Source organism: Ranitomeya imitator, chromosome 3 (assembly GCF_032444005.1).
Source record: "Ranitomeya imitator isolate aRanImi1 chromosome 3, aRanImi1.pri, whole genome shotgun sequence".
Lineage (NCBI taxonomy): Eukaryota > Metazoa > Chordata > Amphibia > Anura > Dendrobatidae > Ranitomeya > Ranitomeya imitator.
Genome location: NC_091284.1, coordinates 673,849,796 through 673,862,079, shown reverse-complemented (window position 1 = coordinate 673,862,079; position 12,284 = coordinate 673,849,796). Strand labels below are relative to the sequence as shown.

General features: G+C 43.4%; 1 long non-coding RNA gene across 2 annotated transcripts in view; it reads left to right on the top strand.

Moving 5' to 3' along the window:
- The window catches only part of LOC138670736 (uncharacterized), a 105,440-nt gene that overhangs the window by 15,796 nt on the left and 77,360 nt on the right, over positions 1-12,284 (top strand). Inside the window, exon 2 of one of the 2 annotated variants that reach the window (XR_011319374.1) lies at positions 5,807-5,936. This is a non-coding gene — a long non-coding RNA (uncharacterized lncRNA). Of the gene's footprint in view, positions 1-5,806; positions 5,941-12,284 lie in introns of both variants that reach the window. The other variant, XR_011319375.1, reaches the window with a different exon arrangement.

Sequence of the window (12,284 nt, the reverse complement as noted above, 5' to 3'; positions counted from 1 at the left end):
TTATGGCTTTCACCTTTTTATTTGCAAAAGCTTCCACATACAACCTGCCACATTTCTGCAGCCTTGCCATATTTTGCAATGATTATGCCCCATCTTAGGCTGTCCCCGCAAGAGAAACTGACATGCTGTGGTCTTGAAAGATGCGCCACATGTCAGTCTCCGCAGGTGCACATGCATGCATAGAGGACATGAGATTTCTAGAAATCCCATCCACTTTGCTGTCACATCTGGACGTTCGAGTGTGACGCTGCATAAATATGCAGCGTTTAAACCGCAGCAGTTCCTGATCATGGGCGCATACCCTTATAGAATATGGACATGCTATGCTGTCCACACTATATTGGCAGTACTCCTAGTAAATGTGCCTTCCATTACATGGATGGAAACTTTTTAGTGTAGTGGAAAACGGGAAAAAACAATTGCAAGTGTGGTGAAAATTGCAAAAAAAAAAGTTCAATTCCACAATTTTTTTTGTGTTTCTTTTTATTTATCATTTTCAATTTATGGTAAAACTAACTTAGCAATATGATACCCCAGGTATTTGTACACACATTTTTTTTTCATTACGCTTATCTAATAACTAGATGGTGGCCCGATTCTATTATTATTCTATTGTTATATACTACGTGGGCTGTTATTTACTGCGTGGCCTATATTAACGCATCGGGTATTCTACAATATGTATGTATGTATATAGCAGCCACATGGTATATAGCACAGGCCACGTAGTGCTCCTATATACTACGTGGCCTGTGCTATATACTATATGGCTGCTATATACATACATATCCTAGAATACCCGATGCGTTAATATAGGCCACGCAGTAAATAACAGCCCACGTAGTATATAACACAGCCCACACAGTATATAGCAGCCACACAGTATATAGCAGCCACACAGTATATAGCAGCCACTCAATATATAACACAGCCCACGTAGTATGTAACACTGGCCACGTAGTATATAACACAGCCCACATAATATATAGCTCAGCCCACATAGTATGTAACAGTGGCCACGTAGTATAGTATATAACACTGCCCACGTAGTATAAAGCAGCCATGTAGTATATAACGCAGCCCACTCAGTATATAACACTGGCCACGTAATATATAGCACAGCCCACATAGTATCTAACACTGGCCAGGTAGTATATAGCAGCCATGCGGTATCTAACACCGCCCACGTACTATTTAGCAGTGTGGGCACCATATCCCTGTTAAAAAAAATAATTAGAATAAAAAATAGTTATATACTCACCCGGCGGGATCCAGCGAACCTCTGGTGATGCGCGCGGTTGGCGCCATCTTGTGTTCCCACGATGCATTGCGAAATTACCCAGATCACTTAGCGGTCTCGTGAGACCGCTAAGTCTTCTGGGTAATTTCGCAATGCATTTCTGGGACTGGAAGCTGGCGGGAGCGCATCTTCGGACTACGGAAGGTGAGAATAGCAGGTTTTTTTTATTATTATTTTTAACATTACATCTTTTTACTATTGATGCTAGGCAGCATCAATAGTAAAAACTTGGTCACACAGGGATAAAAGCGGCGGTAACGGAGTGAGTTACCCGCGGCATAACGCGGTCCGTTACCGCTGGCATTAACCTTGTGTGAGCGGTGACTGGAGTGGAGTATGGAGCGGGCGCTGACTGCGGGGAGTATGGAGCGGGCGCCGGGCACTGACTGCAGTGAGTATGGAGCGGGCACTGACTGCGGGGAGTATGCAGCGGGCACTGACTGCGGGGAATATGGAGCGGGCACTGACTGCGGGGAGTATGGAGCGGGCGCCGGGCACTGATTGCGGGGAGTAGGGAGGGACTAATCGGACTGTGGCCGTTGCTGATTGGTCGTGGCAGCCATAAAAGGCAGCTGGCGAGACCAATCAGCGACTTGGATTCCACGACAGACAGAGGGCGCGACCAATGAATATCCGTGACAGAAAGACAGACAGAAAGACGGAAGTGACCCTTAGACAATTATATAGTAGAATTTTATATTTTGATAAACTAGACATATCGGAATGCAGCAATACCAAGTATATATTTTGTATTAATTGTTTGTTTTTTTAATGTGAAAAAAGGGGTGATTAGCACGTTTATGCTTTTTTTTTAAAGCTTTTTTTCCCCCCCTTAAGGCTATGTGCCCACTTTGCAGAAATGCTGCGGAAATGTCCACAGCATTTCCACAACTCTCTGCCGCGGGTAAAACGCATGCGGAATTCGCATGCATTTTCCTGCAAAACACAAGCGTTTTGCAAGCGTTTTTAGCTTGCAGAATGCTTGCGTTTTCCAAGCGATTTGAACCATCGCTTGGAAAAGTGATTGACAGGTTGGTCACACTTGTCCAGCATAGTACTTGACAAGTGTGACCAACTTCTTACTATTGATGCTGCCTAAGCAGCATCAATAGTAAAAGATAGAATGTTAAAAATAATTAAAAAAATATGGTTATTCTCACCTTCCGACAGCCCCCCGATCTCAGCGGCGCTCCCGGTCCGTTCCGTTCCCAGGGATGCTTTGCGCGAAGGACCTTTGTGACGTCGAGGTCGCGTGACCGCGAAATCATCTCAGGTGATTCGCGCAATGCATCCCTAGGAACGGAAGCCGCCGTGTGCACCGCTGAGAGGCAGGAGGACTCTTGGGGCCCTCAGAAGGTGGGTATATCCCTATTTTTCATTTTAATCCTTTTCTTTTTACAGAAATATGGTTCCCAAGGGCCTGCAGGAGAGTCTCCTCTCCTCCAGACCCTGGGTACCATCCGCACATGAAGCGTTCACTTTACGCATTGGTGGGCATAGCCACATGCGTAAGGTGAGCATTTCAATGCAATCCTATGGAGGCGGAATCACCACGATTCCGCAGAAATAATGAACATGCTGCGGATTTTGCCGCTATACGATTCCAAAGCGGGAAAATCTGCAGCATGGGCACAGCAACTGCGGAATCCCTTAGGATTGCATGGGAATGCGGTTTTTATGCGTTTCCGCTATGGCAAAAAACATGGCAGAATCGCATAAAAAATGAAACGTGGGCACACAGCCTTACACTGTTAGAGCTTCCCTGCAGGGAGAAAATGAACTTTTATTCCTCCCATTGGCATTCAGGTTTGAGTCACTGCTCTGTGTATAGAGAGTGGCTGCTGTACCTGCGCCCTCCGCACTGACAGACTGCAGGATCAGCATTAGTCACGAAGGGCCAGCAACAAAGGCAGGGACACGACATGTGACGTATGTTTGCATCATATGTCGTGATAGAGTTAAATATAGATGCCTATACAGTTAGCTACAGTGTATTGTTTATCAGTGTATGCAGTAATGTGGCCATAGGCCCCCATTCACAGGATGGAGGCCAAACATGTGTTCTTTCAGCCACTGGCAGGTATGTGCCTGCATACTACATATTTAACTGTATAGGAAAGTGCAGCAGACTATAATATGTGATTGGATGTCTAGGCCCCCATCCTGATTTTGGCCACTATTGTGTACATATTTCCTGATCGCATGTGCCTGACACTTGGTGCAAACTCAATGTGCACCTACTCTAAAGGAAACCTAGAAGAATGCACATAAGTACACCTGTTAGTTACAAACCAAGAAAAGAAAAAAAGTAAGCGGCACAGCTCGACTTTCCAGAGATTAATAACTGGATGTGGAGAGTTTCCCAACAATAGGTAGTCCGGTCAGATGAAAGGCGGTGCTTGCGTGAAACAAAGTGTCCATATAAATAAAAAAGTAGAAAAAACGCAATAGCACTCACCAATCCGTGGCAATTCAAACGTCCTTTATTGGAGCATATAGCAAAACATCTTCGCGGTTCAAGGGAGGGAGTGAGAGAGGGAGTGCGACAGGCAAGACGACGACGGCCGTTTCGCGCTAATACCGAGCGCTTCCACGGGTCTGACTGATTGGTGAGTGCTATTGCGTTTTTTCTACTTTTTTATTTACACCTGTTAGTTATTTAAAAAATCTTGAAGTTACTGCCCTTCCGATAGACTGTAATGACATTTCCCCATCCGACTTCATGAAATGACTTGCTTTAGGCTAAATACAGACAAAGCGGATTAGACGTTGCAAATGGGTGGTGTCACAGGGATACCGCGACAGAGAGCAGCCAGAAGATTGCGGCACCCTGTTTCACAAACTCCTGCACTTGTTAGAAGTACTTCACCATCTTATTAAACAAACAGTTTTTTTCATAGCTGGCAGTGCAAGGCTTAATCTTAATCAGTTGGATCTTTCCTACCCGATTGTCTCAGCTGTTCAGTGTTGGCTACTCCCTTCTGCTATATACATATGCTTGCCTCTGGCACTTAGAAATTGCCACTGTTAGTTCTTACTACTGGGTTTGGAGTTGGAGGTGTATTTTGTGGTTGGTGATTTGTTCAGGACACTGTTGCTTGGAGTTTTGTTTGTGTGCTTATCCTCATTTTCTCCTGTTTCGTTTCTCCTTTCTTTAACTCCCCTGTATTCCAGTCTGTTGTTTTGAGTGTATTTTGTGTGACACTTTTTGTGTGTTATTTTCTTTTATCCCTGTCAGTCTTCCCTTGTTTGTCTGGTTAGTGTTATCCTAAAGATTTCGGCTTCTCACCTCCCGAGTTGGGGGAGGTTACAGACAAGGGTTGATATAGGAGCATAGCTAGGCATGAAAACTCAACCTCTCCACCTTCAGGAGTAATCCGCAGGACAGGGATAAACAAAATCAGCTGACATGTGCCTAAAAAGATGTGGGCTCAGCGCCGGAGCCCACATCAAAGGGGAGATCCGACATGTATGGCGCATGTGATCAAGGGGTTAACTGGCACGCGACCACAATTAAATTTTCATACATGCAGTCATATGCCAACTAGATGTACACAGCCTCGCTCAACACAAATTAATTGAGCAAGGCCAGACATCCCTAATTGGAATGTGGCGAAAAAATGTAAACTGTTTACTTGCAATGACATGAAAGTCCGACACTGGAGAATCCTCAGCACGCATTGTGCACAATGTGAGGATTCACAAGTCATAGAGTGACTGCACACTTGTACACCAAGTCTGAACAACCTTTTAACACTGTGTGGGATTGTGTCTCACAAAAATGCATAATCATACTTCAGTTACTTAGTGAAAAAACTAGATGGATACCATTGAATCGCATGATTCACCATAGGGAATGGCTGCAGCTCACTTTTTCACCTAACCTGCACAATGAACGCTGCATTGGTCGCAGACCTACATGCCTAGAATACTCCCCTGTAGACATCGATGAACATTTCTGCCTATTGTTTCTTACGGTCTATTTAGTTTTAGTAAAAGGAAAAAAATAGGCAATAAATTCCCTTTACATTCATTTAGATTGGGAGGCCCACTGGGTACAGTGAGTGATGACAATGTATGTAAAACGCTGTATAAGCAGGATTATTAAATATCTGCCACAGTGGCTGTGTGCGCTTGAGAAATGAGATGGTAAGGCCCATTAAGGAGAGGAGAAACCTGTGACATTCAAGTTGTTGGTATTAGATGATGCGAGATTCATGATTTAAGAACTGATGTGTCTGCTTTCCTGCCCGCAGGAGCTCAGTACTGTATACAAAATTCCTTCCCATGATGATGATTGATGATAAATTAGAAGAGGAATAACGACTTATTTTGTCTGCTAATAATGGCACGCATCTTAAACTTTCCTCGTAACGTAGCACAGTAATGTGATCTATGTCTGTAGAATTGAAATTACTTTTCGGTCATCTTGAGATGTGCACCTTCAGCTGCTGGTATGAAGGAACAGCCCTGGTATTCACAGCATTCATTCTCACCTCTGTTTAGATCCTGCTGGCTGGGCCCCTGATGTGAAGTGCGGCTTTCACTGCTACTACATAAACACCGGCAGTTGGAACTGGCTGAACTTCTGGAATGTAGAAATGTTACATGATGAAAGTTACTTTCTAACAAGGAAGTAGGTAAAAAAAGCCAAAAGACCCTCATTGTATTCATAATACATCGTAGTTTTGTAACTATCAAAAATGATGCATAATACTACAGTAGCTGTTCCTGGTTTCCACTCCGACCTTCGAGATTGTATGATCACCATACACACCCTCCAAGTACACTAGCATTTTCCTACAAAGTAAGTTTTTTTTGTTCTTTTTTCCTAAAAGAGGTTATCCCACACACAAAAAACACATAACTCAGCTTTATATGGGATAGGTTAAAACAGGAGTGTGAATAGAAATCAAGGGGTCCTAATCGGACCCCCACCCCACAAAAAACAGTATGGTATACACACACGGTATGATGCCCCCCACAGTACATTTCCCTCACACACAGTATAATGTCCCCATAATTCCAGTATAATGTCCCCATAATTCCTCCATCAAACAGTATGATGCCCTGACAATACATTCCCTAACACACAGTATGCTGCTGTTCAAGCCCACACAGAGTATGATGCCCTCCACAGTACATTCCCTTCGCACACAGTAGAATGCCCCCATAATTCCTCCATGCAAACTCGGCTTTGGGAAAATGGCCTGCCGCGATCTCTAATGCGCACGTGCGGCATCCCGCGGCCATTTTCCTGAAGCCCCGTGCAGCAGAGCACTCCATCTGCGCACGCGCGGCCCCAGGAAGATGGCCGCCCCCACCGATGCAAGGGATTACAGCGCAGATCGCGCGCTGTGTCTTCACGTGGGCGCAGGGAAGTCGGAACTCTGGACATGCGCACACCACTACGCCACCAACGGAAAGCTGGGGAAGAAAAGAGCGCTGTGAACACGCCCACCTGACCAGACCAGCCTGATTGACAGGCGAAAACGTCGACTTTGGTAATGTATTTCTCAGCATACATGGGGAATCAGGGTACACTACATACACTATAGTAACACACAGCGCATGCCCTATTTAACAGTATTTATAGCTCAATCTCAAAAAACGGGGTGACAGGTTCCCTTTAAATTATTTGGTTCCAAATATCAACGATTCTGCAGACTAGATAGAATATTAAAACCACCTACTGTACCTAATTTTGTGTAGGTCTCCCTTCTGCCAGCAAAACAGCTCTGACAAGTTGAAGCATAGCCTTCCCAAGATTTCCAAAGGTGTTCTGTGTTATCTGGTACAAAGACCATGGCAACAGATCCTTTCAAGATGTATTGACATCTCAATAAATATTGGCATATTGCTAAAATATGCCATCAATAAATGTTCAGAGGTCAGAGCCCCAGCGATGATGACAATGAAGAGTCTGCTGCAATGCTTCCATATCAGTTTTTCCCCTTCACAGGGTTGTTCCCAGCCATGTGATGTAGCATAAAGGAAATAGGAACTGCTGCAGGTCAAAGAAAAACTGAAGTATGCAACCCTGATGTAGCGCTGAGGCCCATTCATTCTCAGGATTGGTGGGGCCCCGGAGGTGTGACCACCAAACATTATAAAGTGATGGCATACCCCAGCAATATGCCTTCATTTAATAAGAGAAATATCTCTAAAGTTCTGAAATATGAAAGATGCAACCATCACAGATCAGGTCTTAAATTGCATCCCTCAAATATTTGATCAGATTGACATTTAAGGAATTTGGAGGTCAAGTTAATGGAGCGCCCCCAGAGACAGGGCCACGCGTTTCGGTACTGGGCCTCTCTGGTTCGGTTCTGAGGTGGTCACGGTGGCTAGGCCCGGTCCACGACCCTGCTAAGGGGCGTCCAATGAAAGTAGTATTGCAGTCTGTCAAGGGTTTGTGACGCCACCTGTGGTGTTCGGTCAGGGTGACCGACGCTGCTATGGGGTCCACTGGGGTGATGGAATGGCAGCTGGATGGTATACCTTCCCACAGGTAAAGTATGTCCCCAGGGCTTCCCAGTAAGGTGGATGGTGATGGTGTGAGATACAGTCAATAATGAGGACACAAGGTTGCAGTCTCTTTACCTCTTTACTGAAGGCTTCAGGATCCTCTATCCAGAGTACGTTTAACAGGGCTTTCAGAGACCGGCCGGTCCGATGGGCACATCCAGAGTTTCCTTCACAGATGGAAATCGTTGTCTACCACTACACTGTGTGTTGTAGTCCTATCCTGCTGAGCATTCGGAATAGTCCTCACAACTGCTATTCTCGTTCGTTCGTTCTCTACAGCTCTCACTCGTTCTTTGGTTCCAGATGTTACTAGTTTCTAACGTCCCCCAGGTATGTTATGGCTAGGACGCCACCCGTATGACGGGAAGGCTTGGAGGTCTTCCGGGACCCTAGAGATGCCCCTCTCCCAATGTTGCCCCCTATGTCTTCGTAGGTGTAGAAGGTAGACAGCCAACCTATGACTGACTGTCCAGCGGAGTTTGAAGTAAGGCCTGAAGTCAGTTACTCCTACGGTGTTCCGGCCACTGACTACGCGCCTCAGTAAGATGTTGCCTTTCTCTCTCTCGGCACGACTCTTACTGGCTCTCCTTTGTGCTTGATCTCGTTTGCACAGTTCCACAATATCCTTCCCTTCGTGTCTCTTTCTTAGGATACCGCCGCAGGGTGTGCAGGCGCGGTTCCGTCACGTTCTGTTCTGTTCGCTAGGCACCTGCCAGGTTCCCACGCCTGACAGGGACCCCCCTGTGCCTTCTCCCTGCAACACCCCCTGCGTCCACTAAGTTATCTCTGGCAGTTGCCAAGACAGCCAGGGCACCAATTGTTTTCCGGCTGTAAACTCATGAGAAACTGCTGCGGATCTGCAGCAAACGTCACCGCTCTGCTTTCCGGCCGCTGTGCTCACAGTCAGTTCAGGAAAGCACAGCGCCGGGGACAGACAGCGGAATGTAAGTATGTAGTGTTTGTTTTTTTTTACTTTTACGATGGTAACCAGGGTAAACATTGGGTTACTAAGCGCGGCCCTGCGCTTAGTAACCCGATATTTACCCTGGTTACCGGCATCGTTGGTCGCTGGAGAGCTGTCTGTGTGACAGCTCTCCAGCGACCAAACAGCGACGCTGCAGCGATCGACATCGTTGTCAGTATCGCTGCAGCGTTGCTGAGTGTGAAGGTACCTTAAGGCTCCTGTTATAGATGGCATCTCTACATAATATATATTGTTTACAAATCAGATATCTTTTCGGAAAAAATATATATTTTATTTTCACGACTCTGCATTATAAACTTCTGTGAAGCACTTGGGCATTCAAAGTTCTCACCACACATCTAGATAAGTTCCATGGGGGGTCTATTTCAAAATGGGGTCACTTGTGGGGGGTTTCTACTGTTTAGGCACATCAGGGGCTCTCCAAACGCAACATGGCGTCCGATCTCCATTCCAGCCAATTCTACATTGAAAAAGTAAAACGGCACTCCTTCTCTTCCAAGCTCTGCGGTGCGCCCAAACAGTGGTTTACCCCCACATATGGGGTATTGACGTACTCAGGAGAAATCGCAAAACAACTTTTGTGGTCTAATTTCTCCTGTTACCCTTGTGAAAATAAGAATTTGTGGGCGAAAAGATCATTTTTGTGTAAACAAATGCAATTTTTTATTTTCATGGCTCTACTTTATAAACTTCTGTGAAGCACTTGGGGGTTCAAAGTGCTCACCACACATCGAGATAAGTTCCTTAAGGGGTCTAGTTTCCAAAATGGTGTCACTTCTGAGGGGTTTCCACTGTTTAGGTACATCAGGGGCTCTCTAAACAGGACATGGCATCCAATCTCAATTCCAGCCAATTCTGCATTGAAAAAGTCACACGGCGCTTCCAAGCTCTGCGGTGCGCCCAAACAGTGGTTTACCCCCACATATATGGTATCGGCGTATTCAGGAGAAATTGCACAAGTAAATTTATGGTTTAATTTCTGTTTTTACACTTGTGAAAATAAAAAAAAAATGGTTCTGAAGTAAAATTTTTGCAAAAAAAAGTTAAATGTTCATTTTTTCCTTCCACATTGTTTCAGTTCTTGTGAAGCACGTAAAGGGTTAATAAACTTCTTGAATGTGGTTTTGAGAACCTTGAGGGGTGCAGTTTTTAGAATGGTGTCACACTTGGTTATTTTCTATCATATAGACCCCTCAAAATGACTTCAAATGTGATGTGGTCCCTAAATAAAAATGGTGTTGTAAAAATGAGAAATTGCTGGTCAACTTTTAACCCTTATAACTCCCTAACAAAAAAAAAATTTGTTTCCAAAATTGTGCTGATGTAAAGTAGACATGTGGGAAATGTTATTTATTAACTATTTTTCGTCACATATCTCCCTGATTTAAGCGCATAAAAGTACAAAGTTTTAAAATTGCAAACATTTTCGCCATATTTCCGTTTTTTTCATAAATAATCGCAAGTAATATCGAAGAAATGTTACCACTAACATGAAGTACAATATGTCACGAAAAAACAGTCTCAGAATCAGCAGGATCCGTTAAAGCGTTCCAGAGTTATAACCTCATAAAGTCACAGTGGTCAGAATTGTAAAAATTGGCTCGGTCATTAAGTACCAAATTGGCTCTGTCACTAAGGGGTTAATTGTCCTATTTATCAACTGTAGAATGTACACCCCATGACGTTACTGCATGTTGTTTTTTTATTTCTGTTTGTGAACCTATATGGAGACACAAAAGAGCACAACTCTGTTGTAAAAAAATCACAGTAATAAGCAAGTGCTTGTCAAAAGATGGAAAAAAAAACAGGGTATTTAGTTGATACTTGCACATTGAACAAGTCTGTAGGAACCTGTTAACACCACCAACAAACTTGAAGACACATATCAAATCACAGTAATAAGCAAGTGCTTGTCAAAAGATGAAGAAAAACAGGGTATTTAGTTCCTACAGACTTGTTCAATGTGCAAATAGCCCATGTGTTTCTGGTTCTATAATTGTTCTCTTGTTTCTACAAGACTGGGGAGTCCATCACTCCTCTGTGGGTCATTTGCATTTAAGCTGTTCCATCCTGCATGTCCACATGGATATTTTCTCTCTGAACCCTGCTTATACAGGTACTATACAGATGATCAGGTTTTAAATACATCAGATAGGGATTATATACATTAGATAGGACTGCTCTATAAGGGTATACCTTGACGATTGGTGGAGCAGCTTAGTATACTTTTTTTGCAAAAAAACGTATCAACTAAATACTCTGTTTTTTTTCCATCTTTTGACAAGCACTTGCTTATTACTGTGATTTTTTACAACAGAGTATTTTTGACCTCACTGTGCTCTTTTGTGTCTTCAAGTTTTTTGGTGGTGTGAACAGGTTCCTACATACTTGTTCAATGTGCAAGTAGCCCATGTGTTTCTTGTGAACCTATATGTAGTTACCTCACCATGTAGAATTTTAAGATTTTGTAAATTACATTATATTTTTGTTTAAAGGGGTATATGTCCAATAAAAAAATTAACATAAATGCCAATAAAGGCTAAGGTTTTACAACAGTTTCAAAATAAGTTGTAGGTGCTATACTGTTAGCTGTTGCCGCATATTTCTGCTCGTGTACCTACTTAGCAACCTAGTTGTTCAGGGTTGCGCAATTTTTTTGTTAAATAGGGCTGAATTTAAAATAAAAAAAATCTATTCTGTTCCCCCCCCCCCCCCAAAAAAAAAGAAGAGAGACATTATACACAGTTACACACGTTTCACTTTTTGCACACCTACTCCAATCTGGCAATGGTACGCCATACAACTATACTGTAGTCAGTTGCAGCATTATTACTTGGTGCTCCTACATCCTGGTATTTGTTTTCATGTTGTTCTTTTTGGCCAAGGAGAATTAATGTGCTTTAACTCAAAATTTGCTAATAAAATATTACATTACATTGAGACATTTCTTTTTGCAGGTGTGTTTTGCCACACCTGTTTATATTGCAAAAAAAGGGGACAAATACTTGGCATACCCACAGTGCTGGCAGACTGTTTTTTTTAATTATCCTATTTATCCATAAAAGAGTTTTGGACGCAAATTAAATGTTATACTTGTGTCAAAAATGTATGTTAAACCGTAACATGGCCTGAGCAAAATGGTAGCGTGATTCAATTGAACTGTTGAGGCTGCTAGCAGAAGCAACACCACCAGCACTACTGTCCTTAACTATCTTGGCAATAGTCCCAAATGCAGGTCACACATCTTTTACCTCTGACAAATGTATTTGTGGTGAGAAAGTGAAAGACATGGAATATCTATCACACCACTCATCTCAATGACAGCAGAATGATGTAGCCTCTGAGAGTGACACTATCAGCTGGAATTACTGTTCTGCTCAACCCACCTCCCGCGTTGCCATAACACTTAATGTTGTACACAGTAAAATTTCCATTCTGTCAATAACACCTGTTTCTGTTTTACACCACAGT